The 13,428-nt window shown below is 37.6% G+C and overlaps 1 protein-coding gene across 4 annotated transcripts in view; it reads right to left on the bottom strand.

Moving 5' to 3' along the window:
• Window positions 1–13,428, bottom strand: part of Tet (Ten-Eleven Translocation (TET) family protein) — a 139,594-nt gene that overhangs the window by 36,452 nt on the left and 89,714 nt on the right. The gene's annotated exons all lie outside the window — the stretch shown is intronic.

Below are 13,428 nucleotides of genomic sequence, written 5' to 3'. Positions count from 1 at the left end.
AAAAAAATTTTTTTTTATTATTAACGTTAACGTTAGTTTAGTATTCCAACTTCTTTAATACCAACTAAAGATAAAACGGCATTTTGAACGTACTTTTTATGCGTATGAAATATGTGGCTTAAGTTTATGGCCGCTAAACACTCACCAATTACTTCACTTGCACGCTTTTCCGCTTAACCCTCGTATTTCCCAGGCAATTCTGCAACTGGGCCACCAAAATCCGGGTGAAGCGACACGTTTGCGTTTAATAAACTGCAGTGGTTAGAACCAATGAACTGGGCAACGCGTTGACACACTCGTTTATTAACAATCGAATAGCGATATCACAAAAAATTGGACGCACAGGTGGATTCTATACCCTTCAATCAATGTCCAGATTCCAAATGGCATTGGGGGATACATACTGAACAATTATATACAGTGATATTGCGTAACTGTCAAATAGAGCGTAAACATGATAAAGGTACGCACATAGAGATTTAATCAGTGCTCGTTGCCGTATTTATTATGACGGGTCGCGTATTGATAAGGTACGGTTGGTTATCACCTCGTGATGCTCACCTGAGCGTTGAATTGGGAAGCTTTCGTCTGCTGTCAACGGATCGTGAAGATATGTACTTAATGATTTTCGTTACAATTTTATTTCTAATTTTCACTTTAGATATAAACGAAAAGTATAATTTCAATCTGCGGGCGTGTATGATGATAAAAACGAAATGTATAACATAAACCGGGTAGTTTCCGAGAATACAGCTAATAGTTGATATGATTTGTAATTGCATAATAAACAAGTGGTATAATAGTCACTTATAATAATATTTAAAACGCATAATGTACATTTTGTATTGTATAAAACGAAAGGTGTGACGTAAAGTCGATGGAGCTTCTCGTAAAATCTCGTAGAGCTCGTGTTTCGCGTAGTTTAGGCGTTTCGCGTCTCGATGACATTCTAACATAACCTAACCTAACCTATTTTTAAATCCTTCACTGAACTTAATTATGTAAAATTATATTATGCTCCCTTTCATTCTATCAAATATTCAATGAAAGTATTTCGATCATTATCATTAGACAAAACGACGTTATTCCATATGAACGTTACGTCAAAGATTTTTTATGATATCGTCACTACTTTGAAAAAATCTCGTATCTAAAATCAATATGTCAACAAAATTGAACCTTGACATAATTTTTATAAAGTTCACTCAAGTTTCGAGGTACGAGTTTTTTTTGAAGTAGTGACGATACGTTGTTTTTTATTTTATGAGCTCCATGTAAAATATAAACATACTTTTCAAACGATTATGCATTTTTTTTTAGCTAATGGTTCATCATGTTATTATTTATTTACGTTATTATCCGGAACGTCGTTAAACACGAGTTAAACAAGGTAATAGAACAAACATACTACTTTGGCACTTATAATATTAATAATATTATATATTACCTATATAGTAAGGATTAGTATATTACTAGAGTTTACCCGCGGCTTCGCACGCATAAACTATTCGATCTGGTAGTTACAATTGAAATTCCGAGATCTTACAAAATTCCCCTGGGAATTCCCAAAATTTATATCGTGGTCGCCATTGATGTTGCGTTGAGAACAACTATCCAAAATTTCAAGACTCTAATCCCAGTGGTTGAAATATCAAGATTATATCCCTGTCCCGTGGAAATATCGGGATAAAAAGTCGCCTATTATGTGTTATTCCAGACGTCCAGCTACCTATATACCAAATTTTATGACTCTAAGCCCAGCGGTTTTTATTCCGAGATTTTATCCCTATCCCATCGGAATATCGGGATAAAAAGTATCCTATGTTTTTAGTCCAGGTTATAAAGCTACTTCCCGCCAAATTTCATCCAAATCCGTCCAGCCGTTTCAGCGTGAAGAAGTAACAAACATAATCACTCACTCACTCACAAACTTTCGCATTTATCATATTAGTAGTATTAGATAAGGTTATAAGCACACGTGCACACGTCAACCACGTTCATTAATATATTTCTTGCACAGTATTCTAAATAAATAAACGAAAGTGGTCTAACAAAGGAACAAAAAAGAGGAAGAAACAAAAAAACGCAACGAGAGAATCGCATTGATTCCAAAAGAACGCAACGCGAGAATCCGACGTTTCTTGAGAAACGCTCGGGTTTATCGACCCTGGTGACCCGGCCGGCTAACCCGGGTGGCGGTAGGTCAGGGATGTTTACTATCCGTCAGTCCGGGTAACGTTCGATTGCCTTAAAACTCCTGAGATGGGATAATTGCGGTTTAAATGGATTTGGACAAAAAACTTGTTGGGAGTTTGGATTTCACGGTTATTTTAAAAGCTTCGTGTAGTTGAAAGAGAGTGAGAGCAGGAGTGCACTCTTTCTCTACGATTAAAAAATCCCCCTCTACGTTTTTAGCGGATGTCATTTTGAAATGACATTGTGTGATTACTAAGTCTGACGACTCTAATGATACTTCATATATGGGAAACCTTCTAACCGTTTTGTACCAACCCAGGACCAAATGTACCAATTATTTTTGTACTCTAATGATATTAAGAACCTTATGGCTTATACATACATTTTAAAGTTCGAAATAAAACAGATCACATCAAAATGTGAGTTTTTATTTCTGTAACATTTTTCTTTCACCTTAAATAATAACAAACAGCAAAGTTTAAATGTACAATCAAGTTCCTATCCTAAAGAGATACATCGTACCAAACACGTGGGCATGAGCATTGGTCACCCGTATTATAATGTATAAGTAATACATATCAAACACGCTTCATATAAATATGATTTTGTATCGTACCGTACATTTGCGTTACAAAACTTTCCCGTCACGGTGGGCTTGAAAGCTGTAAAGAAGCTTTTGCCTTAAGTACCTACTATCGAGGAGATTTTCTACTTACAAGAGCTTTAAAACGGCGAATGGAAGCTGCATTTCCAACAGTTTTCATTGTAGCTACAAAAAGCTATTGTACCGCTTCATTTCAAGTCCAATTTTGTTGAATTGAATGAGTTTTTATTTCGTCGTCTAAGTGTAATCTTTTCACAGTCAATTTCATGACACACAAATTTGCAGCGAAAGGGTTCCACTCTGGCTCAAGATTTAGTGTCTTCGAATAAACACTGCAGAAAGGTAAAGAAAAGTACCATCGACGTAATTAATGTTGTTAATTTTTATAGATTACTCACGTTTTATATGTACCTTGGCGATCGAGCTTTGCTTGGGCTAAAACTCGAAAGCATGTGTTTTACCAGAGATAAGATATGTAGATCAATTTTGCAGATCGAAATCTTCAGTGCCGTTTTTGAAATACCCGAAATAAACATACAAAAATTGCTTATAGTAGAGTAGGATTTGATACTCTCTATGTAATCATTACATATGGCTTTGTTTTTTTATTATATGACATATATAATATTATATAGACAGTATAGATAACGGTTGCACGCTCAATTTAGCGTCAATTCAGTCCACCATTCTGGTTTTCTGACATTCACATTGGATTGACTTTTAATCAGTCCGTCAGTCCGTTAAGGGGATCCCATGCCCCAATGACTTTCGATCTGAATTCCTTAGTTTTCTAATGTTTTTTGTTGCTTATTATATTAACAACAACGGTTTTAAGCAATACTGTATCCCATATTTACTTCAAAGTTTATTGTTCTCTTTGAGATATTTGGCATTAAAGTTGAACAATTTTAGGCCAAAAAACTGTTTTTCTGGCCATAACTTCGTGTTCATTTGAAAAAAATGGAGATAAAAAATTTAAGAAACGATAGCCGTTTGACTTAAAATTCTACTTGTAGAGCAAAAGTAGGTGATACGATTCAAAATTTGACAAAAATCGTAAAAACCTTGGGTAGCCCCTTAAGGATAACCATATTTCTCTCCTAATTTTTACCAGAATTATGGACTGAAATGACGCCAGAATTAGTGTGTAGCCCATGTCATACGAAGGGTTAAGGCTAATGACACACTGGGCTGTGACACGGTGGCGTCACAACACTATAAATGCAGACCCAGCCTTACACCATTACAAGGCCATCAAGTGGCGTAAAGATGGCGATCTCACGCAACGGCTTATCCACGCGTCGTCTGGTCCCTGTCTGGGCTAGGGTTGTCGCCCTAATGCGTTTTATGCTCTTAGAACTAATCGTTTGGTAAGATAGTTGACTCATTCAGATATTACTTTGCGGATGTTCCTATAAATTAACTACCTATCAGTAGCGTAGCGTAAGATATTTCAGTGGTAAAGCCGAAGCAAAGATCGCTTACATTTTTTATAAATACTGAATGTCCTGTTGTCATATTTTGAAAAATTCGGGCAAGCCGGTGGGAATAGGGTTCTATGGACGCTTCGCCACTGCTACCTATAATATGTTACGTTGCTATTCCGCAACCACAACTCCGAGCAATAAAGAAGAGAAGAAAATATATCATATTTCTCGTTATCAATATTATGCCGATTATTTAATTTTATGAGTAAATCAAGACCTATAAGAAGTCTATGTCTTAATAATACAACAAACCTCTCAGTATTTTAGGAAGGTGCAGAAACCTGTGTGCGAGCCCAATTTACCGGTTTTATCGAATAATTCGAATATAACGATACGAAAAATATTTATCTTTGAATTTCAAATTATGTGATAACATGATAAAGATTCTTGGCAAAATATACTAATTTAGAAATCATTATGCAATTAATACTTTGTCGCTTGACTTTGGTCACTGCAATACTGTCCTCATAAAATGTTAAAAACTCTTGTGTCACTTATACCGGGTAGCTCAAGACATTCTTCAACAGATGGCATTGGCATACATAAATAACAGAAAAAGTTTTTTTTTATTGGGCCGCTAAATAGTGTCACCCTTTTATGGCCTTACGCAAAGTAACGTCTGAATCTATGCAGTATTTTTTTAGATACCGGGTACTATGTTGCCAGTTTCTTGTAGTTGACAACCCTAGCGCCACGCACGTCCCGTGGCGTGCGCCACGCCTCCCGGGGAAAACGTCATGGTGAGTTATAATCAGACTTTAGCTTAGGGAATGTCAGTCGGCAAAAAATTTCATCGACTTATACGAATGTCGAAATTTTCATTTATCTACCTTAGACATTAAGACATTGGAATTTTAGGTGCAATATTGGAATAAAATAAAAACTAGAGGTGACATTTGACTGTCAGTTTATACCTGTTTAAGTTTTTTTTAATCTTTATTTTATTTTATCTTTCTCTATTGATTTCGAAGCTCGAATATAGATATTAGTAACAGAAGTAAACAGAAGTATATACCCACGGAAACATATGACTAACGAATGACGTCAACTTTTGCTAGCGCCTTATTAGTTGTTTTTTTATCTTTATAACTATAAAAGTGTAACGTTACCGACTGACAGACTAACCATTACCAACACTATTGAAGCTAGAGACTCGAAAAGCAGACATGATGATCATAGCGGTGCATTACGACGGGATTTTTCAGAATTGCCGCGGGATAGGTCACTAGCCCATCTTTTATGTACACGGGCAAAGCTAACCTAACCTAACAACAAATAGTATCAAAGCACAATACAGTACCAGTATTACAATAAACATGTATCAAATTCAAAAACAAACGTTCAAAAACAAATGACACTCCAAAAACAAGCGACTCTCGTTAAAAATTCGCGGCAATCCAGCATTCCATTCCCGCCTGAGCAATCCCGCATTGATTAAGGTGCGGGTTCAAGGGCGATCCCGGGAAGTCTTGCGATCCCCCCGGGAAATATGAGGCTTGAATGAACTGTTTGTAAACAACGGGGTTGACGTTCGATTGGCAGCTTCGAATGCGTTGCGAAAGCTTTGCATGGCGGATCGACAAGAATACTTAAGTGTGATAGATAAGGTAAAAAAAACACTTATAATGACAATTCTTTTACAGACTGTACTGTACTCTACTTCAAGGTGGGTGTTATTTTAATTGTAAGATTGAAACTTAAAATTAAACATTACAATTTAAATAAATACTTCTATTATATTTCTGGTAACAAATCAGTCCACTGACGGACTGATGGTCCAGACTGATGAAAATTATGTTTTCAATAATATCCGATGTGAATCACAGAAAACTTGAATGATGGGCTGAACTAAGCCAGAGTTCTCAAAAGAGATTTTAAAATCGAAGATGTCGTAGAAGTCGTTTCACACCAAACGTGACATGAAACATGCATATAGCACTGTTTTTCCAGCTAAATTTTAAAAGCAATTTTCTTAGGAGTAAGCCCAGAAACACAGGATAGTTTTAAAACTAACCAGGGTGGACAACGGCCCTTAAGACGAACGAAGCCGAATTAGCAGAGGTTTAACGTATTGTAAGATATATTCTGACCAAAAACGATCTGCCAATATCAAATCAGATAGTAGTGAAAGAAACTAGAAGAAGTTAAACTGATTATAGGCACTTAAGACAGAAAGAAGTCCTGGCTTCGCAACATACGCGAATGGACAGGAATAGCCAGCGTTGAAGAGCTATTTCGCTTGGCTAGAGACCGGAAACAGTTCACAGAGCTGACGGCAGACCTCCAGTAATGGAGAGCCATAAGAAGAAGAAGAAGACAGTTTTATGCCCACTGCTGGCTTTGACTTTACCGGACAGTGCGAGTAATTAATTACTAACTAAACTCATTATTAGTACCTACTATTATATTAGTAGGTACCTATCTTAGCCATTCATCTTATTATTGACCGTGACCGTATTAATAAATGGTCAAGTACCAATAAATACTCGTAGTCAACAAGGGAAAAATACATTCGTCGCTTTGATTACAATTTCCGTTAACATCTTTGTGAGGGAGGTAGAGTTCCCCATAAATGTTTTGCGTCAAAAATACCCGGCTTTAAAGGTTTTATCGAAGCTGGTAATGGTTTAATTGAAGATGGCAACCCTGCGGTGACAGCGGGGCATGAGCCGTGACAAGTGAGCAGACGGCGCGCCGGCGGCCCACGCCACAAACAGCTCCATTCATGATAACCACGTGCTGATTTGTTTACTTATAAACCGACACTGGTAATTTGGAAAGATGTTAGAGCTGGCCTCATCCGAAGTTCGACAATTGAATTGTTGTTTGAATTGAAGTTTGAAAATTGAATAGAAGAGCGAGAAGAATGGTATGATAGAGTTTTAATTTCAAAGTCGCCCTCCGGTTCATTAGATTGTAACGACAGTTTAACCGGAAGAACAAAATGTCGGATACTAAAGCCCAAGTCCAGTAACGCGATACGCGACGCTGAATTGTTGCATTAATAGAATAGGCAAGTCCAATGAGTACCTACCCGTTGATGGCCCCAAAACCCATGGAGAAGGTCCTAAATGCCGGAGAAGATTAAATCATAAAAGTACCTAGCTGGCAGAAACGGACCCTCACAGCCTAGAACCAGGAGGAATTGAGAGATTCGAAGGAGCCTACACCAATTTATTGGCAGATGATGGCAAGAAAGAAAAGACTATTTGTGTGCTTTTGTTTTGGTCAGATTAGCAGCTTATGTGAACAGCTATATGTCCGACAGTTTGTCAACGATAAAACCATCGGTCTGATCTGATATGATACCGTTCTTAGTAATTCAAGTATGGTATAGGTATAGTACTGAGAAGCGTTAAAGAAACCTTTATCCATGGAAAAGGTGCATTGGGTTTCCGTACTCAGAAGCGACAACCGTAGAAGTTCAGAAAATTGCATCGACACAGTCAAAACTTCCGTTGGTGTAATCGAACACGCCTTGGCACCCGTAGTAGCGTTTCGGACCGAAACATCGTAACGTAAAACTTAATAAAAGCCAATCACGGGTCACCCCTTTTTTTGACAGAAAAATGCTCGTTGTAGGTATTTGGTTTGCTACTCCAATCGATCGAATTATCACAGCTAAAGATTAAATAACATTTATTCAAGTAGCAGATCAGACTCTCGAATTTGCCAACCACTGTATGTATTTCACCTCCCAGTGATCTTACCACCGGCGGTTTTAATGGGAAACAGTGAAAACAATATTTTTTTGGTTTTCAACCTGTCGTGTGTCGTCTGTGAGTGGTCGATCTCGAGGTATTATTCAACACAACGGAACAGCGTTTAAGGCCATTGCAAATTTTAACGTTTTCCGGCAAAATGTTGCCTACAAATTCCTTCCAAGTACTCAACTGACAAAAATTACGTTTCACGTTTGCGAGCTAAAGTCACATGGATATTGTCTTCGTCGTAACTTAAACGCGCGCGTTAGAAAGCGGTGAAAGTACCCGGCCTACATAGCCCTTATGTGTGTCAGGCGTTTGAGTGATAAATGACTTCGGAAATGACTTCTTTTACGCGTGATTTATGAGTCACTTTTAGTATGTAAAGTAATAGCTATTTGTCGTAATTGGAGAAACGTCCCGTAGACACCGGGAGAAACCCTTTCTTAGGGTTCTGTACCTGAAGGAGGATAAACGGAACCCTCCTATCACCATCGTTTCGTTGTACATCTGTCTGTCACAGGGTTATATAGCAAGGAACGTATTACATGGACAGCTGAAATATACTTTGGCTTGTGTTCAACAGTGGACGTCTTCCAGCTGATGATGTTTCTAAGTAATTCTAAATTTTGTTTTGTATCTGTTCTTCTGTATCTGTATCTCTTCTGTTCTGTATCAAATAATGTCCAACTGCTCGGCGCAAGTCTCTTCACAGAATGAGAAGGTCTGGGCTGTAGTTCCCACACGGGCCCAGTGCGGATTGGGAACTTAAGGGGATCAGGTTATGTGCTGATTAATATTTTAATCGGTATTTTTGAATATCTGTTTTCAATGCTAACCAGCTTCATTCGCTTATTGTAGTTGATGTGAACATGAGCTCATTCTGTCAATTAGGTCGTGAAATCGGAATGAGTTCAAAGGCATTATGTCATTTTGATACATACACGAAGTTCTGTGAGCCAGGTCATCAAAAGCTGATCTTAAGTTTTGTGAAATCTATCTATACACTCATCAAAAACTACCTCGGGATCTATGTACTTTATCCCTAGATAGTTTTGAAGATTTCAATTTAGCCATATTAGTATCGAGTCGTACAAAACATCGAATTTGTCTAAGGATATTGAGTGTACCAAGACTTTTTCGATGTGTGAATACCTATCGATATACGTCCCACTGCTGGGCACAGGCCTCCTCTCAGAATGAGACAGCTTGGGCCGTAGTTCTCACGCGAGCCCAGTGCGGATTAGGAACTTCACACTTGTGTGTGTGCAGGTGTCCTCACGATGTTTTCCTTCACCGTAAACTCACGAGGTGCGGGCCGGGGTTTGAACCCACGAACCTCTGCATGAGAGGCGATAGGTCAACCCATTAAGCCACCACGACTTTTTTTTTCAATATATATATTTAATATATTACCTACAGTAAAATCAAAAGTTCACATTCCTTTTTTGTAGCCTCCGATCAACGATTAGTTTGTAGCCTAATATTTGTACCCCATATCTGGGCAAAGACGCCCTCTTGGTGTCCACTTCTCCATTCAAAGCTAATAAAATTCCAATACGACATAAAAAAACAAATAAACATCGCAGCGCATGCCCCGTGATATATTTGTATAGTTAAACATAATAGCTGCCGTATTTCACGATGCAGAGAAAAACGCAGGGAAAGTGAAAATTTATGGCTTTCATCGTACATTTTCCAATTATGGACCGACGGGCAATATTGATTCTCGCTTTTTGCCCGTACACGGCCTTTATAGGGGGTAACATTAAAAATTCCGGGGCGATTCATCGCTGATCGTTCGGGCAATTTTGGGCGAAAAATAAATTTGTAGTGCCTGTGTGCTGTGAATTTTTATATTGTGGAAGTTACAGTTCAGACGAAAGTTAAGTGTTGCAAATTTTGTGGCCGTTAAAAAGGGTTTTTATTTCGGTTAACGTAACAGCGGCACATTCTAGAATGTACACGAGCTCATCGCGTTTCTAACGTAGTAAAACAGTTAAGATACTATGTATTTCTTCGCTAGTATACGTTTATACATGTAGGTACAAAAGATACCAGGATAACATGACAAGCGAGAGATCAAACCTTTGCGCAACTGCATAGACAGTATTCAAGTAGACGCCCCGAGACAGATATATAAAAATCCACTGGTGCGACAGGGACGCAGCAGAATCGAAACTCCGAGGTACGCAGGGTCCCAATCTCGTTAAGGTTTACGAGGTTAACCTAACATAATTTAGGAGTATTTTGACAAACTTTTGTAAGGACGTACGTCGGAAACGACAACGGCCTTGGGCATAAACGTTTTTCTTCGGAGAACGCAATTAGATCGTTTGAAAGCAGATTTTGATGTACGTCGATGTGCGAAATTACAAAGGATTTTAGATTGTCCTCTGTTAAATCAATGTCTGAAGGAATCGTACTTGAAAATAAAACACGATTTCCTCAAAAATTTAGGGAAAATCCCCCTAAATGTGTTAACCTGCCCGTGGGACGAGGGATTTTTAAACAGGTGTTCAATATTTACATAGTATACTGTTATTGATGAGGTACAATAATTTTATGTTGCATGGCGCAACGTGAAAAGAGACATTGTAACAACCGATATACTTGATAGACATCAATGCGATAACAGCGCGCGGTAGAGTTGGGTGAATAATAGTTTGGTCCTTTTAGGTAGAGCCACAAAAATACCATAGAGCAGGCTATACATCAAGTAGGAAGAGGCTGATTGTCAAATTGTGACAACGAAAATAGATCCGAGATTGTGAAGAAAAGTGGCCTCATTGCTATTTATGTGCCAGCCAGTACCAACAGAAACTGACGTAGCTTTGCGCGTAGGTGTGTTGTACAATGCAATTAGGACATCGAAATGGTAAATAACGCTTGCATGCCACGTGTTTTTATTTACACTACTATCAACGTACAACGCACTCAATGAATCGGCGTGACCTACATTTTTGTACGCACGTTGCCAACTGGCAACACTGGCCGCCGATAAGCAAGAATGCCCCATACGGCTTCTATTTGAATTTCGAACCGTGTGTTCGAAGTTTGATTATGATTTGAAACTCAGGAACTGGCTGAAATTCAAAGATTTGTTTTATTAGAATCGAGGGTCATAAAGTCGGTATGTAGCTACAATTATTTGTTATGTTCTATCGTCTCTATCGTCAAATGAACAAGACTTTATAAACTGAATTCGGGTGGGTAGTGGGTAACTAGTTATCATAGGACAGAGATGACAGTGAAAAAGGGAACCGACAGTTATGTAATACATATATACAGTGTAAGTACTTAAGTCACAATTAACTTATATGAAAAATGATGTATTATAATCGTGAGCTTATAAATATACTGTGTAAATGTAATTAAATTACGTCTTACAATAAGTATTGTTGACTGACAGTCAAATTATGGTAAGTTAAGCACAGTTCTTCTGTATAAATATCTTCTTTATAAAACAAACCAGGAAGTGTACGTTCGAGAAACCATCAAAACAGTTTCCTTATTGCACAGAAAACACACTCAAGGCCTCGTTAATAACTGGCAACTCCAACCAAGGTTACTCAAAATTCGAACGTAACCGTTCTTAAAAATAAAATCGAATGATAAACGAGAACAGATAAGCTTTATCTATGGTCCGCCTATCTGTGTAAACTTGCCAGAGATAAGAAATAGAGTGAATCAGAAATGAAATATTTTTTTAAGTAAGTTTGATATGCATTTTACCTTTCGTTCTAGTAAATTTGATGTTTCGTTCTTTTTGTGTCTCTTTCTGTCTTTTAGTGTGTTGTGTCTTAGCTTACGTATACTATGAGTATGATAAATGTATATGTATGTATTATTGAAGTAGAGTATAGAAAATGTAGGAAATTAATATAATACATAACTACATTTTCTATTACTATTACTAGTAGGTACGAGATTATAGGCAGAGTAATCATTCGATGAACAAGCACTGCAATTCAGATTATGCTTATCAATGTGCAAAACCAAACAATGATGCAATTGATATGACACAATCAATGCCAAAAAGTTTTAATATACTTTTTTAAATGATAAGTCGAGGCTATGGTCGCATTCGGACAGCCACACGTTAAAGAATGAAACTTTTTAATTTCTCGAGTGCACTGCAGCGCGCACGTCAGTCAGTCAGTCAGCCGAGTGCAGCACGTGCAACGCTCTACATCCATCGATTCATTGCGTGCCTTGCGGAGTATTGACCTTTTCACTCGCCTAGACGCGATTTAGTACCAACCGGTCCCAAAAATACAAAAAAAAAAACAAACCTCACAGCTGATGGCGGAAAATCCAAGGTAAAATTTTCGAGTCTCAAGTCTCACTTTTAAAAAATCACAGCACTCGTTCGGAAACTTTGTTCAAAACTTTGCGCGGCAAGGAGTGATTTGCATCGAGCGATCGATAGTTGCAGTTGAATCGATATTACGTAAGTGCGTTGTGGCAGCGTGGCACGTGAGCGAAGACTGCCGCGCCGCGCGCGCCCCCACCGCCCGCCGCCCGCGCCCCGCGCCATCATACTCGCATATTGTATAGACGCTTGATAAACAAATTACAAATTTGTGAGCTACCGTGAGAGCTTTAATAGGTTTTCTTACAAGTATTTTGTAGCGTATAAACACATTTGTTTTCGTTCTTTACAGTTTTTAATATTGTTTGAGAATAAAAGTTTTTTAATACCCCTCCTTTTTTAAGAATTTAAGGAGTTTAACGCATACTTATTGGGAAAGTTGCGAACAGCTTTCAGCGGCGCGTTCGTTTCAATTAGTTGAGCCTGTTGAATTTAATGTGTATAATTTTTACCATATTTATAGCTAAAACACGGGTTTTGATAGAGTTATGAACAAGTTAAAATTTATTTTTAAATTCATCAGCATTTTAGCATAATTGCGCATGGTTTGCATTGAGTTACGGCTTGATAAATTGCATTAAACAAATTTAATAAATTCGACGGCAATTTTTTTTTGTTATTATTGAAGTTAATTGTTATTTAAGTCTATTATTAAATTCAAAAGAACTTTTATATGTCTCGACTACAAACAGACAAAGATATTTAATATAAAATACAGGTGACTTGGTTGAGCCAGTCCGTACCAAGCAACGAAACTTCTAAAACATCATTAAAACCGTAACAAACTATGTAATTACTCTTTTTAATAGTATTTCATTCTTATTCGGCGATTTAAGTGGTATTAAAATACGAGGCATTATTAAAATTCACCGTTGTTAGGAAATTATTAGCAAATAGGCGAACGGCACGCGACGCGAGATGGCAACGGCCGATAAGTAAATGTGTTAAGTAAAACGAGTTTATATTAATTTTATATAAACTTGTAATTTAAAGCTTTGCCAATTCAATTTTCATTACATGAAATAAATTTGCTTCAAAAGGCTTTAAATAATTATTAAGATA

Source organism: Choristoneura fumiferana, chromosome 12, assembly GCF_025370935.1.
Source record: "Choristoneura fumiferana chromosome 12, NRCan_CFum_1, whole genome shotgun sequence".
In the NCBI taxonomy this organism is placed as follows: Eukaryota; Metazoa; Arthropoda; class Insecta; order Lepidoptera; family Tortricidae; genus Choristoneura; species Choristoneura fumiferana.
This window is presented reverse-complemented; position numbering and strand designations above follow the sequence as displayed.